This window comes from Toxorhynchites rutilus, chromosome 2 (genome assembly GCF_029784135.1).
Source record: "Toxorhynchites rutilus septentrionalis strain SRP chromosome 2, ASM2978413v1, whole genome shotgun sequence".
NCBI classification, from domain to species: Eukaryota; Metazoa; Arthropoda; class Insecta; order Diptera; family Culicidae; genus Toxorhynchites; species Toxorhynchites rutilus.
Genome location: NC_073745.1, coordinates 271,890,245 through 271,911,752, shown reverse-complemented (window position 1 = coordinate 271,911,752; position 21,508 = coordinate 271,890,245). Strand labels below are relative to the sequence as shown.

The following is a 21,508-nucleotide window of genomic DNA, read 5'->3' as shown; positions in this document are numbered from 1 at the left end:
TAACGATTTTCACAATTCTAACATTGTGTATGCTAACGATGGACGATTTCCACATAGCAACCCGCGGTGGGTTGCTGTAGTCCAAAAAAGAAAAGCAGGCTGCGGTTTTCACTTGTACTTCTTTTCAAATCACTTCTCCGTAATATTTCGATCTGAAATATTTGTTAAAATTAATCCTCCCTACTGCGAAATGATTGATTCCCGGACAACTACAACAAAGAGATTCGTCAAGCTACTGGAAAATCCAGCCTCCTGGCAGGATCGCCAATGTGTAATTCTCCAGCCCGGGAAGCCACCATTTTGCTCCTTTGCTGCGAATCACGTCTTACCTGGGCTAATGCTTGAATGCGAAAGAGCCCGATCACGGAGCTTGGTGTCGCACGACCGTAATAGTTTGTTGATGCGTTGCCAGGGGAGATGCCATAACAGGGGTGTATATACTGGGGCGGATGCCATAAAGCTATCGGTACCTTGCAGTGCTACCAGCATACATTCGAGCATCCACACATTAACATAAGCGTTTCTTCTGAGCATAGCGCAAAATGATGAGAAGTGTTTATATTCCTAGTAGTTTCAAGCCAAGTGTAGTTCTACGTCAACAATACGGTCGTATCTTGGATACAATCTCCTATAATTTTTTCCAAGTGTGATATTTCTTACATTTGCATACCGCAACATTAAGGTACAGAACGAGTTTTACGCCGCAGTATCGCTTGGTGATGCTGATCATAAAAGTATTTACAATGCAATAATTGATCAGCTTCATGTGGATGGAATTCCTAACTAACGAATTCGAGGTTATAAATAAAATTTTGCAGCTCAAGCTGCTTAGAATCCTACCACCTTCGGCTGCCCGTTGACTTTCGTTGATAAGTCAGATCGCCTCCTTTAATTGATTATATTTTCAATATTTCTATTGTGCTTTGCTAGTGCAAGCTCTGCCCTCTGCTTACTTCGCGCATATTCTGAAAATCCATTCTATAGCAATATAGATACATTATTGCCCAAATTTTCCATAGTTCAAAAACTGCTTTAAAAGCAATCTATTGAAATCACAAAAATCTATAAATATTTTTATATTATACAGTAGAACCCTGGTTGTCCGCGGAATAGTCCGGCTAACTCATCGCGACTAACGAAAATCGCGGATAATGCAATAAATTACTAAAAATGAGTGCGAAGCACGAAAAAAAAGATATTTCAGCATGAAAACTATATTTTATCAATACAGAAATCATTAAACTATCCATCTACAAGATTGTGTACACCAGTGGTCAGATAATGTGAATACCATGACCAAAACAAAAGTACATGAAACTATCACTCACTGACAAATTCCGGGAAGGCATATGAATTTACTATGGAACTCGTTGTCGCGCATAATCCGCACCGCGGATCATCCGTTCGCGGATAATCGGGATTCCACTGTACATATATTTAGAAAATATATAGAGAAATCCCTTCGTAGTGCTGAAGCAAAGTCGGCTAGGGCTATGGAAATGCTTAATGGAATGGGATAGAGTGGACCACTCCATTTACAAGAACTGTAGTCACGATTTTTGTATACCCACGGAATACTTATACTCGATTTCAGTGGTTGACGTGCTCGGGCTTCCGGCACACTTTGCGTCGTTTATATCTTTTCGACCCTCCGAGAATATTTTTTCTTACCTCGATAAACGTTGTTTCGCTCCAAGGTAGGTTAACCAGTTACAATCAACATTCGGAATGTGTTCGCGCACTTAATTTTGTTTTTCACACAAAATTTGATGCAGATTCATTCACCTATTTTTGCAATAGGCAAAAATCGAAGATGAACCAAAACACGTGTAAGAAAAGCCGTTGTCAAAAATCAACTGAACATTCAAAATAGCCGTACTTGTCAGCATAAGTGAGAAACATGACTACCAACATAATTCCACAAAAAAAATCTAGAATCGAATAAAGGGTGTGTCACATCAAATTGCATCACGGAAAAAACGCTGGAGAAATTTAATTTTTAGGAATTATATCTTCAGCTTTCGCTTATAATCAGATAAGAGTGTATAGATCACGTTGGCCATGCTTCACTGTCAATTTTTCGTAAATTTGGAAAAATGTCGTCGAACGAAAAAGAGCGTCGTGAATCAATCCTGCGCACTCATTTCGAGAATCCGGAGTTGTCACATCGGGACATCGGTAAGATGCTGGGAATCGTCCAATCCACGGTCAGCAGAGTACTAAAACGATACTTCGAGAACCTAACCATCGACCGGACGGTGAAGAACGGCAAAAATGGATGCTCCGTCAGTGAAAAAGATCACAAGCGCGTAGTTAAGCAGTTTAGACGTGATCCGAGAAGTTCGGTCCGGGATGTCGCAAATAAGCTGAATTTGTAAAGTTCATTCGTCCAGCGGACCAAGCAGCGGGAGGGCCTGCGTACATACAAGGTTCAGAAGGCTCCTAACCGCGACGAAAGGCAAAACATGGTAGGGAAGACGCGAGCCCGGAAGCTGTACACCGAAATGCTGATGAAACCGCATTGCCTGGTAATGGACGACGAAACCTACGTCAAAGCGGACTTTCGTCAGCTGCCGGGCCTGTTGTTCTTCTCCGCAGAGGACAAATTCAGCGTTCCGGAGGAGTTTCGCAAGCAGAAACAATCCAAGTTTGCCAAAAAGTACATGGTGTGGCGAGCGATCTGCTCTTGCGGAAAGCGGAGCGCCCCCTTCGTGATGACCGGCACGGTAAACGGGCAGGTTTACCTTAAGGAGTGCCTACAGAAGCGCTTACTACCACTATTGAAGCAGCACGAGGGCCCGACCATCTTCTGGCCGGATCTCGCTTCGTGCCACTATTCAAAGGACGTGTTGGAGTGGTACGAAGCCAACGGGGTCACCTTCGTGCCAAAGGAAATGAACCCGCCCAACGCGCCGGAGCTTCGCCCAATAGAAAAATATTGGGCGATTATGAAGCAGGCCTTCCGGAAGAACCCAAAAGTTGTCAAATCGGAGGCGGACTTCAAGAGAAAATGAATTTCTGTTCAAAAAAAACTACAAACTGACGTTGTACAGAACCTTATGGACGGGGTAAAGAGGAAGGTGCGAGCATACGGGCTTGGGCTCGAAGTATGAATAAAAAGAAAATGCCAAAAGTTGTTTAATAGTTTTTATTTTACTGTCTAAAATTTTCAAAAGGATCGGTCTACTGGGCGAATTTCTACAGCGTTTTTTCCGTGATGCAATTTGATGTGACACACCCTTTATACGTAACCCGCGTAAATTCGAAAGTCGCAATACTTTTTGAACAGACTTCGTATACGATAAATTGAAAATGTTACGTTTTCTATTTCTATTTCATAGAAACGTGTCCTGTTCTCTGATTTGGCACCATTACAGCAATGTATCCCTACGTTAAAAAATTGGTACTGATTTCATTAGCGATCATTATTGTTACACAACGAAATAGTTTAAAGAGAAGTAACATCAGATAGGCCAACCTAGAGAGCCCACTGGGCCACATACGGACCGCTAGCCGTAGGTTGAGTATAGCTGGATTAGAGCTTTGCGAGAAATTGTCCACAGCGGCGGGAAGTTCCCGGACGAAAGCAATGATATTGAACAGAGTAGTAAAGTCAACAAATTTCTCCTCGAGTTCATTTAGAGACTTTTTCGGCGAGTTTATCACACCCTGCTAACTTACCTAGTCTGGATCCGAAAGACCTCGTTTCATTTTATGATACGATAATTCCAACAGGTCAGTGGTCCTGTCGATTGAAAGGTTGTCGATACTCTGGCTTCAAGCTAATCAATGTGGAGACTTTAGACAATCAACCGATAAAATCGTGTCGACTGTTCATTTTCGATTCAATTACGAATCAGATCTATCGCTCAACGGTGTTTCTGACAACGTTAATTTCAATATGACGAAAAAAAAGGTTCAGTTTCAGGATTAGAGACCTAGATTAACCAACAGTCTGTTCTTAAAGTTGAAGACGAAGACATAAATAAATAGAAACATATTTCAAGTAAAACTGGGATTTCTTTTCAAATTTATGTTGAGCATTCACAGGAAGATGGGTAATAGTTATAGAATCGTATGATGCTGCTGACCTAAAGCTCAGCATCGTAATCTTCGGATTTGTTATAAAGGGCAAATAAATTTGAATAATAATAGAAAAATTCAGCATTGCGATAAAACTAAAACATGTTTCTGAAATCAAAAAATAAATTTGAAAAAATTAAAAATACACTTATGTTAATAAACGATCATATTCGAGGGGAATTTTTTCGGTGTCAACCAAACAACAAAGCTCCTAGGATTCGTCAGATACCCCTTATCAAGCTCTCACTCTCCCAAGCTTACGAGAACGAGAATTTAAAGAGAGAGCTCTTCCCTCATTTTTCCGAGGGAGGGAAACACAACCCAGGAAAAACTTTCTTCCGCTCAGTTCTCTCGTGAATTCGAACGGACTCGCACCTCCAGCAGAAAGCTGAGGCAAAACTTCGGCCCTTCCCCAAAAGCGGGAAACACCGTTGCTAGTTTTGGATATATGTGTACCCGAATATAAAAGGAGCATAAAAAAGGCCATTAATGTTTCTCGCATCATCTTGTGAGCACACAACAAACCAACATTTGTGCTAGGATAAGAAGAAGGTAGCCTTGGAACAAATTGTGTGGGAATTTTTCGGTGGCAAAACTACACTTTGTTGTTGCAGAGGTCAACGATAATCTTCGGAAGTTATGCAGTGTGTGTGGTGATTGAAAATTGTTATCTGTGCCACGAATGATGTTTCAGGAGCAGGATTTTATGTGACATGCAGACCATTAGCAGCGCGTTTGTTTTCCATCAAAGGAAGAAAAAGTGCCCGGAGGGCGAGTGAAATCAATTTTCCAAATACCACGCAATGGGACTGATGCTGTCCCCGACATGGAGCCAGCATGGAGAATAATACACAGAAGAGTTCTACTTGTGGGAGGACTCATTTGTGGGAGCTAATTGTGTGGAATGTTACAAGTGTACTCCTGGTGCTGGTGCGCGCTTGAGGAAAAATTGGATTAGAATGAGCAAGGTCGCATTAGGTATTGTTTTTGTTGTTGCTCTATCGCGATCCAGGAGAAGATAACAAAAATTCCGATGTGTGTTAAAGCAACACACAAGAGAAGGCCATTACCGAGGAGGAATGGGAACGCAAAAACAGTGTAACCGTGAAATTTCCAGAGCAATGAAGCGGTGTATGAAGAAATGGCAGGAAAGAAAAACAGTAGCAGGTTAAAAGGATGCTTTTTCACATTTCCACCCACCTACGTACGCACACCACTACCGACGCCCACCGTCATGTTTTCCCGTACGTCACACATCGCGTTTGCCCCGTAATAGACAAGCTTTGGAGGAAAACACACCGAGTGAATACTGTTCATTGTACCTACGAGTGGTGCCAGTTTTGGGGCAGGATTCTAATAAGCAACAGAACTTCAGTGCGATGGCAAAACATACTAACCGAAATGAGACATACCGGATCTTATCTCTCAGAGGCAACCATCGTTCATCGTACAAATTTGGACTTTTTTCCACCAATGAAAAAAAAACATTTCGAGTTTCGCATTTTTCTATGAAAGCATCGGTCAAATTAGATATACTGGTCTATGAAATGGGATATCATCTCCTGTATTCGCAAGACTCACTTCAAACTTATTGGATAAAATCGACTATGATTTACATACTACATACTATGTATGAGGCCTCGTGTATCAGAAATAAACTCTAAGAATCTACAATAACCGACATAAAAATTACCCACCCTCAATATACATGAATAATTGAATAAACCTATAATTTTTCAGAAAATTTCCTGAATGATTGTTGATAAATAAAGCCAAGGATTTATTTAGGAGATAATGATTTTAATTACAAAAACTGAAATGAAAAAATCTTAAAATTCTTAAAATTTTGTTGTTTTGACGTGTACAATTCTTTTTTGCACTCTACACGTCATGTTAAAAGAAGCCATCAAATACCAAATCAAAAATTAAAACAAGAGAAGTAGTTCTCGTGGCCGGGTGGTTTGCGTTTTTTTTTTGTTGTATTTTTTTCCACAATCAATAATCTCAGAGAAAGAGATATATTTTCTTCATTTTTTGCACACGTTTATTCGTTTAATTCTTCACACTGAAGAATAATTTTCAATCGTTATTTTCAGAGCAAATTGCATAATTTATTCATTCATATGAAACGATGTAACTTCTCGAAAAATTAACGTATGAAGATGGGATGCCCATCATTTCGAAGCCTCTTTTTTGGAAAATGTTATGAACATATTATTATATGGGTGTATGTAGATTTAGTGGACAAGAAATAAACAATCGATTTATTTCTGTTTTTTCAAACTTTTAGTAGAGCAACCCAATTTTTTGCTAACCAACTCAATAACAAATCCAATTAACCTTATTAAACAAATTTCATTTGATTCCCATAACTTTCATGTAGGACCTTTACATACAAAGATATTTTATTTGAATGAAAAGTTACCTCCTAATCTTTGATGATAAATAATTCAATAAATAACTATCGCATCGCAAACCGAGAGGTAATTTTGAGCACTCCAATGAATTTTGTATAAAGTTAATTTGTTGCTTCGACGAAAAAAATAATTTGAATTTTTTGTATCAATTTTAAAAATGTATCAAAATTACGTTTTTTATAGTGTTTTAGAAAATCTTCTGTAATTTTTCAAATATTGCAGTAAATTTGAATGTTAGCAGATAAATTTTTAGCATACTATATCTCCTAAACTTCCGTGAACATTTCATATTGATGCGTTCAGCCGTTTTTTCTAGTCGATCGATCAAAATTTAGAGAAAATTAGAGCAACAATTTAAATCACACTGTACCAAAATTACAAAATGCTTTGCGTACCCTCCAAATGAACGATTCGTAACTTCCGTTTTATGAGTTTGAGGGTATGACGATTGTAAGGAGTGATGATACTCACAGATGTACTTACGTATTTTCACATATAAACACACTCTTCCCCTCCAATTTTTGCTTTGTAAATGCTGTTCATTTATATCCTTCCTAGAGTGCATTTAGCTTTCTGTGCAGATAGTTCTATCAGCAGAAATTAAGCTATGTTGTCGGTCATTCTCATCCGAAGATGACGACAGTATCAACATTCTTCTTGGTCTACGTAAATTGATTCTCTTTACTATTGTTCTCTGAGGAAACAAACATTCTTTCTTATGATTGATCAGATACTGGTCAAATTTCAAAATTTGATTTCATAAACATCTTCACAGGAAAAGTCTTCCTTTGAATCTGTTACGCCCTCTAAAGCTCTAGATATGTTCGGGCATCTCGGCATTTTGAGTTAAGTTTTATAACTAGATAAAAATATTTGTTTAGAATATTGTTATATTTCCCCTCAATATAATATAAATATTCACATCTTACTTACACTGCAAACTACTATAACTGTATTTTTTTTTTGAATCAACCCAATTGTCCGCAATATTGTGAGTATTTCAACTGCACTAATTTCAACATTACCTATTTCTACCGTATGCAACAACTGTCAATGAGAAAATATGATCACAATATATTACAAAATTCTATAAATTTCCCAAATTTTGTGGTTTAGAAGCAGTAGTTGTTCTGGAAGTTTTGATTGGCTTGCACCACATATGTATATCAGAAAAATTAGAAGTGAGAGACCGAAATAATTTATAATATTGATCAATACATTAATATAGAAAAAGTCATAACATCATTAAAAGATATAAAAATAAATTTTAATACAAAATCTTGAGAACAAATTATATAATCGGTCATTTTGACCGGTTGCTAGTTCTAGAGTTAATAGCGACGGGAAGTCGGTTCCACAAAATAGTTGCTCGTACAATGAAGGCATTGCGAAATCTAGAAGTGCAGAAATGAGACAGACTACAATTTCTGGTTCTGATATTTCTAAAGGGCTCGATTTTTCCCAATAAAAGCCGAGGACCTTTGAGAACGATATTATAAATTGTCAAAAAATCTTCTTCTTCTTCAATGGCACTAACGTTCCTAGAGGAACTTCGCCGTCTCAACGTAGTATTACTTGCGTCATTTTTATTAGTACTTAGTTGAGATTTCTATGCCAAATAACACGCCTTGAATGCATTCTGAGTGGCAAGCTCTAGAATAACGTGTGATCACAGTGCATTTCGGAGGAAATTTCTTTGACGAAAAATTCCCCCGACCAGAACGGGAATCGAACCCGAACACCCGGCATGTTAGTTATGACGCTAACCACTCGGCCAAGGGAGCACAAGCAATAACGCAATCAAACAATAACAGAGTTTAATAAAATCGTAAAATCTGAGCCAAGTAGTTTGCTCTCAAATGAAGTGATAATTGAGAATCTCGACAAATAAAATACCCATCAGACACAGCAGTTCACAGCCACCCTCAGTCTATCTAATGTTGTTGATACATTAGAAGTTAATTCCATACGGTATATAATATGGAGGAGGAGGAGCGATTTGGAAAGCATGATTTTTACTGGAATTTTCCAAACCCAACCGTGTATATATTCGAACATTGGTTATTGATTTGTTTATCCATTTATTTGTCTATCCAGCATTATCAACGTAGTCTAAAATATCATTTCCCAGAGAGTTTCCAAGAGCACCCCTAAAATCGTGCACTCGGGGGCGATCCGCGCTCCCCAGTCAGCACTGCCTCTAATTGCTTCTCGCTACTTTTTTTGCATTTCTGACTGGCTAATGAATCACTAAGGGGTTTGGCGTGCGATGCAGTTTTCGCTTCTCTTCAGGGACTGAACACCCAGCGATCTGCACACATGTATGCAAAATCTGTAGGGTTTACTGGGTGTTGACTACCTGAAAAACCTTAAAAATCAGAGAAAGTCAGGCTATTCAAACAATGTCAGGAAAAATTAGGAAACATCTGGGATTTTCGTCACCAATCTGAAAAAATGTGATTCCGCTGATTAGAATTTCGATCATTGCAGTAATTAGGAAGTTTATGACACAAAAAAAGTTGTATTTGACTAGTTTGACTCTATGTATGTTTTTCAGTATATTTTGTTTGCTTTTGCCTGTAGGTGAACTTAACCCGCATGTGGGGGTAAACAGCGCAAAAGTGTACATGTGCGCTGTTTCGGCTGGCATTTTCAGTTTTGGCAATTTTCATGTTTTTTTTTAAACTGCTTTCTATGGTACCGAAAAACCCTCAATGCAAGGCATTCGGCTGCGTACTTTTCCGCATTCACATCAATAACTCAAGCCGGGCACCTCCAGGTTGTGTTGTAACCAGGGTTGCCAATAAAATTTTTCAAAAAACTGGAAGATTGTTCTTAAAAAAAACTGGAAGAAAACTGGATCATGTGAAATAGTTTTATTTTAAGAAGTTCGGCTTTGATTTATTCCTTATTCCAATGTTTGATAAATATAATCTCCATCGAAGCTTCATATAGTATTTATATGTAGTTCAGAAAAAAAGCAAAATAAACCATTAATAAACCATACGAACAGATCAAAATAACGTTTCCCACCACTCGAACATTACTGTGAAACAATGTTTGAGCATCTTTTCTTCTAGAACCTCTAGAAAAAATGGTTTTATTTAGATAAAACATGAAAATCTCGTATTTTTTGCTCGGAAATGTAATTAATTGACGTGCATGAAACAATGAAACAATATTTAAGGATCTTTTCTTCTAGAATCTCTGAAAATTCGGTTTTATTTGGATAAAACTTGAAAAATCTCCTGCTTTTTTACTCGACAATGTGATTAATTGACGTACACGGTTTCAGGTTATAGATCACTGCTTAAAAACTTAACTAATCTTCTGTTCTTTTCCTTCTCGAATTTACACATTTGGTTTTTTTTTTTGAGCTTGTGTTTTCTTACCATCTTTGCTGCTATCTTTTTCGCACTCACGGAAGAAACATAACTCTCCGCCGTCGCGAATGGAGTTCTATAAAGTGTTTACGCTATGAAAAACATAAGATATAGTCGAGACGATTGATTTTAGATGAGTTCTCTAGGTTACCTTCTCAGGTTTCCCACAGTTAACTTTCCATCGTTGCCATTGTATTTCGATTCAAAAATATGCGATAGATAATATAATAGTGTAGCCGGTCCAATCAATTGTACAGGTATTCCTTTTCAGTTTACCTAAAGATAATCTTTCCCGCATGTTGTTCGGAGATTGTCGGATTTCCATTCCGTCGAATTAGGGACCATATCATATCAATTAAAGTTAATGGAACACATTGACCCTTCGATTTTCTGAACTTTAGAATAATTTCGAGGACCTATAACATCTGATGTTTATATAAACTGAAAGCCAGCATAGCACGTGTGCTCTATGAACTATTTTGGGTAAGTAATGAACATTGCACCAGTCGTGGTTGAAATGGTAGGTCAATTGGCCTGAACTACAGAATATTTAGGAGGACCTAGAACATATAATATTTATATAAACTCAAAGACATTGTAGCACGTTGTTGCTTGGATAGGCACCAAACGCACTGCGCGCTAACCGTAGTGAATCGTGAATTTATTTTACAAAAACTAGGTAAAATGAAGCAACCATATAAAAAACTGGATAAAACTGGACAATATTTGAAAAAACTGGAAGAATTTAGGGGTTAACTGTTTGACTGGATCGAGGAAAAAAAACTGGAAGAATCCTGTTTAAACTGGAACATTGGCAACACTGGTTGTAACTGTTGCAACTTTCTTATGTGCAGATACCATCTGGTCGGAGTTGAAAAACAGGACACCTGTCACAGCTACGATTATGACCGAACTATTATCATTCTTTTGAGATATAAACAAATAAGAACACGTTATTATTTGCACTTCCAAAGTACTCAAATTTATCTATTCAACATATTTATCGGACGATCCATGCGGTGAAAATACTCCCGAGGTGATGGCCTCTGTTTTGTACGAGAACAGAAGATTTTTGGTGGTTTCCGAGTCAACAAACATCTTGCACAATAGTCCCTGAGATAAGCTATGGATTTGAAGCTTTTATGATATATGAAATGCTAGAGTTCCCTTTGCAGCCCAAATTTTCTGAGCGATGTAATTTTTACACTACATAATTCAACATGTGTTTGAAAGTGGATTCGATTTGAATACTCTTGCATGGCTTCAGTGCTTGGACATTCTTTTGAAAATCAAATTTATCTGTAATGGTTCATTGTGGATTCGAAACATCTGTTTCAACAAAATGACAAATGGGGAATGAGATGAGCACTGAGGAGGCGCAAATTAGACCAATCAAAACGTGGAACTTACCGTAGCAGAAGTTCAAACCAAATGCACAGTCCAGTATTCGTATTGCATCAGTAATCGGAAGAGAACAGATTGCTTGTGCCTATTGACCAATCAGAACGCGGGATATTCGTGGCATTTTTCTATTGTTCGATGGTTAGTTTTATAAAATATATATTTTTCTTCATTGTATTACCTTATAAGGGAGTACCCAAATCGTTTGATGCAAATGTCTCGTAAATCCATCAGCTTAGCCTAATGACTTAGCAATAAGCGTTTGAAGTTGGGCAATGTTTGACATGTGGCCGATTTTCCTATTTTCAATTTGTACCCAAATATGTTCCCGTAGCCGAGTGGTTAGCGTCACACCCAGTGTTGCCACACGTACGGATTTAGCTGGAGAGGAAAGATTACAGATTTTCGTTAAAAAGTTCAGATTGGTACAGATTTTTTCCGCCTGTGAAATTTATCTCGTAAGTATTATTACTTGAAATCACTAGAGATGCATTTCTTGGTATGAATGAAAACAAAACAAAACGTAGGGGAGCCGCGGGTAAGACGGACAGTGGGGGTATAATGGACAGGTGGTTGATTTGTATAGTTGTATTATGAATTTCAAATTTTTGTTGATGGGAAACCCTTCTGCATGCTATTCTATAATATTTAAACCATCCTATGACAATGAATACTGATCAAAAGTGGAAAAGAGAAACAAAAACCGAAAATCGAACATGATTCCGCGTGTGGATGTAACTGTGGCTCCGATATTAAGCATTTTGTGTGGTTTAATTGCAAAATTGAATTCGCTGATTATTATATTTCGGTTTGTGAGTTGACAGAGAAGCGATATTAGGTATGTACGGAAATGTAAATTCATTCGTAGGTGGTAAATTTAAATTATTGAAATAATTGAACTGGGGGGGTTGAATGAACTGTCACTTCCATAATCACATCCAATGCTTGATGGAACGTGAAGGGAAGAATATTGAACTCCTTTTTAAAATTGCTTTCTCTTTTTGTTCTATTTCAGTTACTGAACGCACAAACACTGAGAGAGAGTGAAATTATTCCTCTCGCGAGCGATAAACTTCTACGCTTCGTATATTATGAACCTGTCCATATCCCCCCACTACATGTCCATTATACCCACACCGATAAAAATGTTCTACTTTTCGGATTGTTTTATTTTCAGTAAATAACATGGAAAAACACATTTTTATAAAACATTTGGCCAATTATTTCGAAAACCAGTATATTGAACTGTAAGAAACTGCTTTTAAATTTATGAAAACATGAGTTTCCAAAGATACAATTGAAGTTTTCCTTAACATGGCCGTCTTACCCCCATCTCCCCTATCTGTGCAGCTTGATGTGAAGAACAAATTTGTGCTCCATGCAATGCTTCTATCTATGTTCATGCTTCAGGACAATCTGCTATCTCTCTCTTCCAGCGCTGAATTAGAAGCGTTTCCATGATTCTACGAATTTATAGAATCTGCAGAATGAATTCTGTACCCTAGAAGTAAAATTACTTCGGAAAAAAATCACAGTTTCAAAAAACGAACTTGTGTAGGATTGGTGGACAAAAATTGGATGCCTTAAAAGAATGGACGGGTCTGGTTTGGAAAATTTTTCGTCAAAGAAATTTGCTCCGAAATGCACTGTGGTCGTACGTGTTCTAGAACTTGCCGCTCAGAACACATTCAAGGCTTGTTATTTGGCATAGAAATCTCAACTAAGTACTAGTAAAAATGACGCAAGTAACACTACGTTGAAACGGCGAAGTAGTAACGTTACTCCCATTTAAGAAGAAGATGTTCCCGAAAGACTGCCATACAAATGAAACACAAATTTCTACATTACTCGAGAATTAATCAAGCAAATGAAACCAAATTTGGCATGTGGAGGTTTCAGGGTGCAATAAATGTTTCTATTATGGTTAGACTCTCCACCCCCCTCTCTAAGGGGGCGCTGCCATACGAATGAAACACAAATTTCTGCATTATTCGAAAATTAATCAAGCAAATGAAACCAAATTTGGCATGTGGAGGTTAAAGGGTACAATAAATGTTTCTATGGTGGTTAGACTCTTCACCCCCCTCTCTCTAAGGGGGCTGCAATACAAATTAAACACAAATTTCTGCATTACTCGAGGATTAATCAAGCAAATGGAACCAAATATGGCAAATATGGAGGTTTTGGGGTGCAATAAATTATTCTATGATGGTTAGACTCTCCACCCCCTTTCTAAGGGTGTGCTGCCATACAAATGAAACACAAATTTCTGCATTAATCGAGAACTAATCAAGCACAATTTGGGATACGAAGGTTTTTGGGTATGAGAAATGTTTCTATGGTGGTGTGACACCCTCCCTCCTCTGGAATGGAGAGCGGTCCCATTAAAATATTACACATATTTCAACCAAAAATATTCCAACCAAACATGACAAATGAAAATTTTCGGAAAACTCTGAAGAAAAAAGAGAAAATTCGGAAAATTAAATTCCCATATGTTCTACAATTACATTGTGACAAGTACCATAGTCCATTTGATGTTTACGCTAGCGGAATTGATCTTTGTTCGAAACTGAAAATGGATTTTAATGTGATGAAACCCACTCCTAAATCTTCTTCTATTTATACAGAAAAAAAGGATCGCCGGATGTGTTGATAAGAGCAGAACTCGAGGAAGGAATTGTCCGATTTAGGGCTGTCTTTATTCTGTCATATTTTCTGTACAGGGTGGGCCATTTAAAGTGGAAGGATTTGTTTTTGCAATAGCAAAGTAAAGAAGTGGAATTTTAAATTTTTTTTTTTTGAAATTCATTTATTTTGGTCCAAGGAGATTTGTTCTAATTACTTTTTGATTATGATATCTCGTAAATTACCGCCTCTGGCCTTGACCGCAAAATGTGCCCTTTTTTCGGCATTTTCCATCACTTTGCCCAATGTTTCGGCCGATATGGCAGCAATTTCTTGTCGAATATTGTCTTTCAGCGCAGCCAGGGTTCTTGGTTTACCAGTGTATACCTTGGATTTTAAATATCCCCATAGAAAAAGTCAGGAGGCGTCAAATCAGGTGATCTCGGTGGCCAGTCATAATCGCCGTTTTTCGATATTAATCTTCCGGGGAACATTTCGCGCAATAATTTGGTCGTGGCAGCCGCTGTATGGCATGTAGCGCCGTCCTGTTGGAACCAGTAATTGTCCAATTCATTTTCACGAACAAATGGCAATAAAAAGATGCCTAACTCTTGCGAACGATGGCGACCTGATGTCGATGGAGTCTCTGCAACACTGGCTCGAACGGCATCAATATTCTCGTCGAAACGTCTTGGTCGTTGTCTGGACAGATGACTGGCATTACCAACACTACCAGACGATATAAATTTGGCATATAATCGACGTATAGTGTTGTCTCCAGGCGATGTTTTAACTTTATTTTTATTTTTCCACGCACGGTTCGTTAACACAATTGAGAAGTTATTTTGAATGTACAGCTGAACAATTTCAGCGCGTTGTTTAGGTGTGTATTGTTCCATGGTTAAAATTGTACTGAAATGACGCTTCCAACGCGGTATGACATTTGTTAATCTGACATCTCTGTCAAAAGTTATGGGGTTGCCAGATGCTTCCACTTTAAATGGCCCACCCTGTATAAAACATTTATTCCATGTAACGGAGAAACACGTTATTTGCAAGTGGTTGAAAAATCTTGAACGAGAATTGTGTCTGAAAATAATCTGATATTATAATGATGAGTTTTGTTAGAAATACTAAGAATCTTATAGTAAAAGGTAAATTCAACGGAGACGAATAGAAGATTGGACCCATGAACTTGCTCATAGTAAGAAAACGTGAATGTTTGAAGGTATTGATAACAAAACACAAATTTTCGGCGGGACAAAGTTTGCCGGGTCAGCTAGTGAAAAATAAATCAGGACGCCTCAACGAATAAATTTTTTTAAGACGCCCAGAAGGAAGCCAAAAGATTGCAAAAAATCGTTTCGTTAAAATCGTAACAGTTTCGTGAAATTGATCCGAATATAAATGAAAATGGCTAGTTTTGTACTAGTGTTTAAGAATCCTTCAAGACTGTGTTAATAAATTCAATTTATTTTTTTATACGACGCTTTTCAGTCGTCGTTCAACTCTATTAAAAATCTCAAACAATCCATTTATTGGAAGATATTGACAGCCGCTCAGAAGTTTTATTGTTTTAGCCAATTTAATGTTTGATGAACTACAACTACAGAACTTTTCGAAAAGTTGATTACTAGTATACTTCGCGAAACCGTTCTAGCATCGTGTTGTTGGTCGAACCGAGAAATATGCACAACAGTTGATTCACTGCGTTGACCGAAAAACGACCAGACAATGAGAACACACGATATTGCATCATGTTAACCACGGAAGCTAAACACATAAAATGTCATTGAATTTGTTCTAATTTTCAAAAGCCAAAAAACTGCGGGTTCATAAATTCACCGAAAAAGAGTATTATTGCGATGTAACTTTTCTTTTTCTATGTTCCAGATGACAGAATAAGTTTTCAACTCCTCAGTGGTTTTGAGCGGTCGCGAAACGCAGAAAAAACGAAAACAATAGATAAGATTAAAGACAAAATACGTTCGAATTTTTTCGCATGAGGCAACAAGTTGCTATCTGGCATCCCTGGCACGCTGCTCGAAAACTACCAGTAACTCGAACGTCATTTCCCCCCCGCTGCTGTGGTTTTGTGTTATCATCTCATTTCTCATAACGCTAACCATGCGACATTGTGTTGGTATGCGCGCGCCTTCTCCGTAATCAATAAACCCAAAGCGGAAGACGAAGTGCTAAGTGCTCCCATCTCTCGTATCTTGTATCTTACCAACGACAGCAAATTCTGACAGTTAACTATGTATTGCGCCCAACCATGACACTGAAATCCGCTGATGGGTAAATATACTGCCCATTTCCAGTAGGTGCTTGGGCAGAAGCGTAAGCCCTCATTTACGTTTACGCATTTACAATTGGTTGTTGTTGCGGTTAATTAAACACGCATGTTTCAGTTTTCATTCATCATACATATGTAGAACCAATAGGATGGTGATGATAGGAGCTTAGGCGGTATTGATTAATTTTGTTGGCGTCGAATCAAAAAACAAATAATTCATACCGTCTGGTACTTCGCCCGATGTTATGATATGTCCTGTCGAACTTCCAATCCAAAGCTGTTCGTATATAACAGTGAACGCAAGAATCATATATAGCATTAAATATTCAACCGAGTATATAGCTATGACCTTTATGTGTTCTCCTACAGAACTTAAAGAACAGAGCTTTGGGGAATGTTTAACAACATTCCTGTCAACAGGTATTTGGGCTACAAATGTTTCCCGAGTTGATGAAAAAATATCCATAACATTCATAGCGAACAGAAATAAGCTACGGGTTTCATGTGCATTCCAGCATTCACTAATGTGTTCTCATTCAAGTATCTAGGACATGGTATGAGTCTGCCTCAGCGATGTTTTTATTATTCACTCCATCCCCTGAATTGACGCGTTCGTTGATAGAGAATAGGGGAGATTGGACTTCCGCGCCCAGCTCTCGTCCCCCCAACAATCACCTAGCTTTTGAAATGGATTCCCTCAACAAGATCGCGATTGTACGCTATCCTGGATGGCTGCAGTAGAATTCCCCGCAGAAAGCGAAAATCTCAATTGTACAATAACTCATTCCTCATAAAACGCTTGCGTGTGTCATAACGCGGCATTTTTTGTTTGATCCCCACGCTGTGTAACACGTGTCAAATATTTTCCTCATTTTTTGCGCAGGGTTGCGTTCAATGAACTTTCGCTGACGTACAGATATTTCGAAGCATTCTGGTTTGCTAAGAATTTTGGAAACAAATTGGAGAAATTCGTTCCCCTTTGAGTGTGAATACATTAGCATTAACTCAGTCTCTCGTTACATTCTTTCCTGTCCTTTTCTTGTTGCGTGACCTGCGATGTTTTGGGATGTGTATGCTACACTTTTTATTTTCAAATAACACTGACGTTCCTAGGAAAATTTCACATTCTGAACGAGGTATTCATTGCGACACTTTCATTAGTGTTCGGTTGAGATTCCGATGCCTCGAAACAAGCTTCGCTTGGGAATAAAACTGAAACACCGATTCTTTTTGGAGTAATATTTTTCCTTAGCATGAAGCATTTTTCTTCTTCGGGGGTACAAACGTTCCTACACCCAGAGTATATTTTTAGCACATTTTATGACATCCCGATTTATTACATTAAATGAGCCGAAAAATAACAGAAAATGTTCTACTCCCCAATACGTGTATATCATTTGTATAATAAATATGCTAGAGCCAATATGAGCGAGCGAAACAGGAGACACATCTGAACGAAAGCATATGAAAACTTTTCGTATACAGTGGTAGACAATATTTTTATAAAATAGGTCAATTCTTTGTACAGTGTTGCTTATAAAAGACGATAATTGTTTATTTTCATCGAATTCAAAAAAAGTATAAATTCACTTTTTGTTTTCTAAGTAATTCAAATCTGTGGAATCAGGGTGGACATTCGTTTAACCGCATCCTAAAATTTCAATAAAAGAAAATTTGTGCGGCAATTTCGAGTCCAATCGGTAGCTAATATTAAGTATGTCCCCCTCCATTTCGGATCACTTTGAAAACTCGATTTGGCATCGAGTCAGACAGCTTTTAAAGTGTTGCCATATTGATTATAGCTCAACATTCCTGAATTACTGCCTTGAGACTGGAATTGTTGTCAAAATGTCATCCGTTTGCATAGACCATCTCAGCCAAGATTCTCCATAGGTTATCTATGGGATTGCAATCGGCTGCCAGCAGGTCATTCAAGAAGCGGAATGTCCTTCTCGGCAAACCATGCCTTCGATTGCTTGGAAACGTAGATCTATGCATAATCCTGCTGAAAAATCGACATCCTCGGTAGCTCAATATGGCCAATCAAAGCATCCTCCAGTAATTGAAGATACTTTTCGGAGTTCATTCGGGTGAAAATGAAACGAATGAGAAGCTTGCTGTGATAGGAAACGGCTCCCCACACTGTCAAACTTCCGCCCCCAAAGTTTCGCTCCGATCTCACGACATGCCGTTGACTTAAATAACAACCAATAGCAACTGTAACAGTCCGGACCATCCAAATTGAACTTTTTTCGCCGGAAAATACAACATTTCTTCATTCTAGTTTCCATTCCATGTATTGCCGGGCGAAAATGAGATAGTTCTGCTTATGGATGGCGGTCAGTTTCGGCTTTCCTTGGAGTTTCTTCCACATGATGTTTGATGAATCATTCAAGATGCGCGCAATATGCCTCTTCGTTACTGGAACAACCGATTCTGCCTTAATGTATAAGCAGGACATCGTTTCCTGGTTGCTTCGTGTCTTATTCGACCTTTAAGACGCTAAGTAACTTTGGTGTTTCTATTTGTTGGTCGTTATATCCCATATTTCTGGCACTATTTAAAGAAATTCAGTACCACTTTCTCAGATAGACCAATTTTTTTTTACGATCGAGCGATTAGAAAACTTTTGTTCACTGAATATCTTTATTATTTTCCGCCCCTCTTCCGTCAATAGAATACCTTTCGCCATTTCTTTATATTCTACGTAAATCATTAATCTGACCAACTTCTTACGTTGCACATCTAATATGTATCTTGTAAATTGAACATTCCCAATCATTTTTTCAAAAAACACAGATAAAGGCTTGGTGAATATGCGAAAACTCGATTTTTATGCTCTGCGGCTAAACGTATGTCTCGGGAAAAAACGACGTTTGAATGTTTATATCCACCGATGCCGCCTTATGTGTGTGTGTGATTGTGACGCACGTCCTTTCAATAAAATTCACTTAAATATACTATCACTACAGCAAATGAATAAACGAAAGTCTATCACTGTAGTTTGCCAAATACACGGTCAAGACAGAGAAAGATATCTATTCTCGTTCATGTTCTTCTTTATCCTCTTAGAAAACACTTTCCAGCTTCATTTTATGATGAGGTGTAATATTATCACGCTTGTATAGAACAGTACTGGCAGCTATATATATAGCGTGGTCATGTGAAATAGCTTTGCATTCCAGCCGGCCTTGGTTCGATCCCAATTGATATCGTATGAACTTTTTTTTTGGCACAATTCCAAATGAAATGAGAAAAGAAAGAGAATGAGATGAGAGATGAGAGAAAGAGATGTCTGCTCGCATACATACAAACCATTTTTAAGCTTTCAAAATAGCTCATTCTTTGCGCATTTGAATCTCATGCACAGGAAATGGCATCTTTTCTGCCAAAGATGACATGTTTTCTGCCAACGCTAGTTTGGGTGTAGACACTAAGCAGTAATTGTATTGCTGAGAGTTAAGTTGATAACGTTGCTTCCAAGTGCTAGGTTTCCATAGGAACGAATCTTACATGAAATTATGACGACAAGAAAGATTGCTGCCATATTTTCGGGTATTTTCTCGTTCAAAATACAGTGCAGGAGAAGCAAAATATTGCAACGTAAGCTTCGCTTCAGTTTGTCGATAGTGTGTTGAGAATGAAAGATGCATTGACAAACACGACATCTGACCAGCATATGTATTCGCGTTGACTGCATTGAGCTTCGTGTATTCGATTTGGGAAGGGAACAGATTTTCAGGTGGAATAAACACATATTCAAATAAATATTATGAATGAAAACTAACTTTTTCTTATTAAATGTGTAATCTATGTGATAGAATAACACCAATCTTGCAACTGGTGAAGAAATTATGAACAAAAATAGTATCTGATGATGGTTTTATATTATAATGTGGGAATATCAGGAAATTTCTATAAAAATTGTTTGTATGTATGCCTGCAGACATCTCTTTCTGTTTTCTTTTCTCTTTTCATTTGGGATTGTGCAAAAAAAAAGTCCAAAGTCCATCCGACGTCAATGGAGATCGATCCAAGGCCGGCTGGAATGCAAAGTTACTTTACACGACCACGCTATCCATATAGCTGCCAGCGCTATTATAAAGGAGCGTGATAATATTACACCTCATCATAAAATGAAGTTGGAAGGTGTTTTCTAAGACGATAAAGAAGAACATGAACGAGAATATATCTTTCTCTGTAGAACATTTTATGTTATCTTTCAGCTCATTTAATTAAATAAATCGGGATGCCAGAACATGTGCTAAAAATTAACTTTAGGTGTAGAGTATCATTAAAACACTGAAATCATAGAAAACGGTTTCTATATTTACTGCACTCTCCCGCATTAAATGAATATTTTCGTTTAGATAAAGTTTCATATTTTCAATTGCTCGGTAGGTTGTTTCACAAAATATATTTCTTCGTTTCTTCGTTTCTTCGTGATTAGGGAGTGCCCGTTCAAATACATAACAAGATATTCTTATGGTTTATTTATTCGAAGAATAAATAAATAAAATATAAAAGTATAGTTCAAAAACATATAAGTTTTGTTCCAATTTCGTTTTGTATTAGAGTGAATTTTTCTTTGCGCCCGTCACTGTAATCTTCTGCAATCTGTTGCGGCAGGAGAATGCATATTTTCAGCACAAAACCTGTATAAGACTTAATTTGTTTATACTGAATTTATTTTCAAATGGCTCATAATTTATTTTCAAATGGCTCAATAACGTTTGAAGCATAACGTTTGATAAAGCATTTGCATACTTCAAGATATGTTTGGAACACAATGGCGCGTTGTGTGTCGCGCCAAATAACTGTTCAATTACACTTTTTGACGTAGAACTACGTCTTGCATTTTTGTACGAGAGCGTTACGTTGGAGGTGCTTGGTTTTGAGCGTTAATATCCCTATCGGCTAAACGGAGTGGTACGACAACCAATAAATTGAAATCACACAAATATGTGTATAAACGGGGGCCCATTTTGAAATCCACTTAGCTCTCCCTCTTTCGATCCCGTTTCTATACAGCTGTCGGTCTGAACGAAAACGAAGTATCGATGATAATTCGAATATATATTTATATATTTCGCTATGTCAAAGAAACCGGCTTGTATCACAAAAGCAACAGTGCCAATGTTGAATGTTCACGAAAGCTTTGAGTAGATTGGTGTGGAAGCTCATATGGGTTCCATACATCCGAGATATAAAATGGTGAAGGTGGAACAAATATAAAATCTTCTGTAGCGGCGGTAAATGTCTAAAAGAAAAGGTGCATACTGGCAAAAAGGCACAAATCT

General features: G+C 37.8%; 1 protein-coding gene across 3 annotated transcripts in view; it reads left to right on the top strand.

The window, feature by feature from the left end:
* LOC129764285 (uncharacterized) overlaps window positions 1–21,508 on the top strand; it is a 54,932-nt gene that overhangs the window by 14,703 nt on the left and 18,721 nt on the right. For 2 of the 3 annotated variants that reach the window (XM_055763205.1, XM_055763204.1), the window contains exon 1: window positions 4,445–4,635. The exons of the other annotated variant lie outside the window; for it this stretch is intronic. The gene's annotated coding sequence lies outside the window, so the exon portion shown is untranslated. Of the gene's footprint in view, window positions 1–4,444; window positions 4,636–21,508 lie in introns of those variants that run through there. 3 annotated transcript variants of the gene reach the window in all.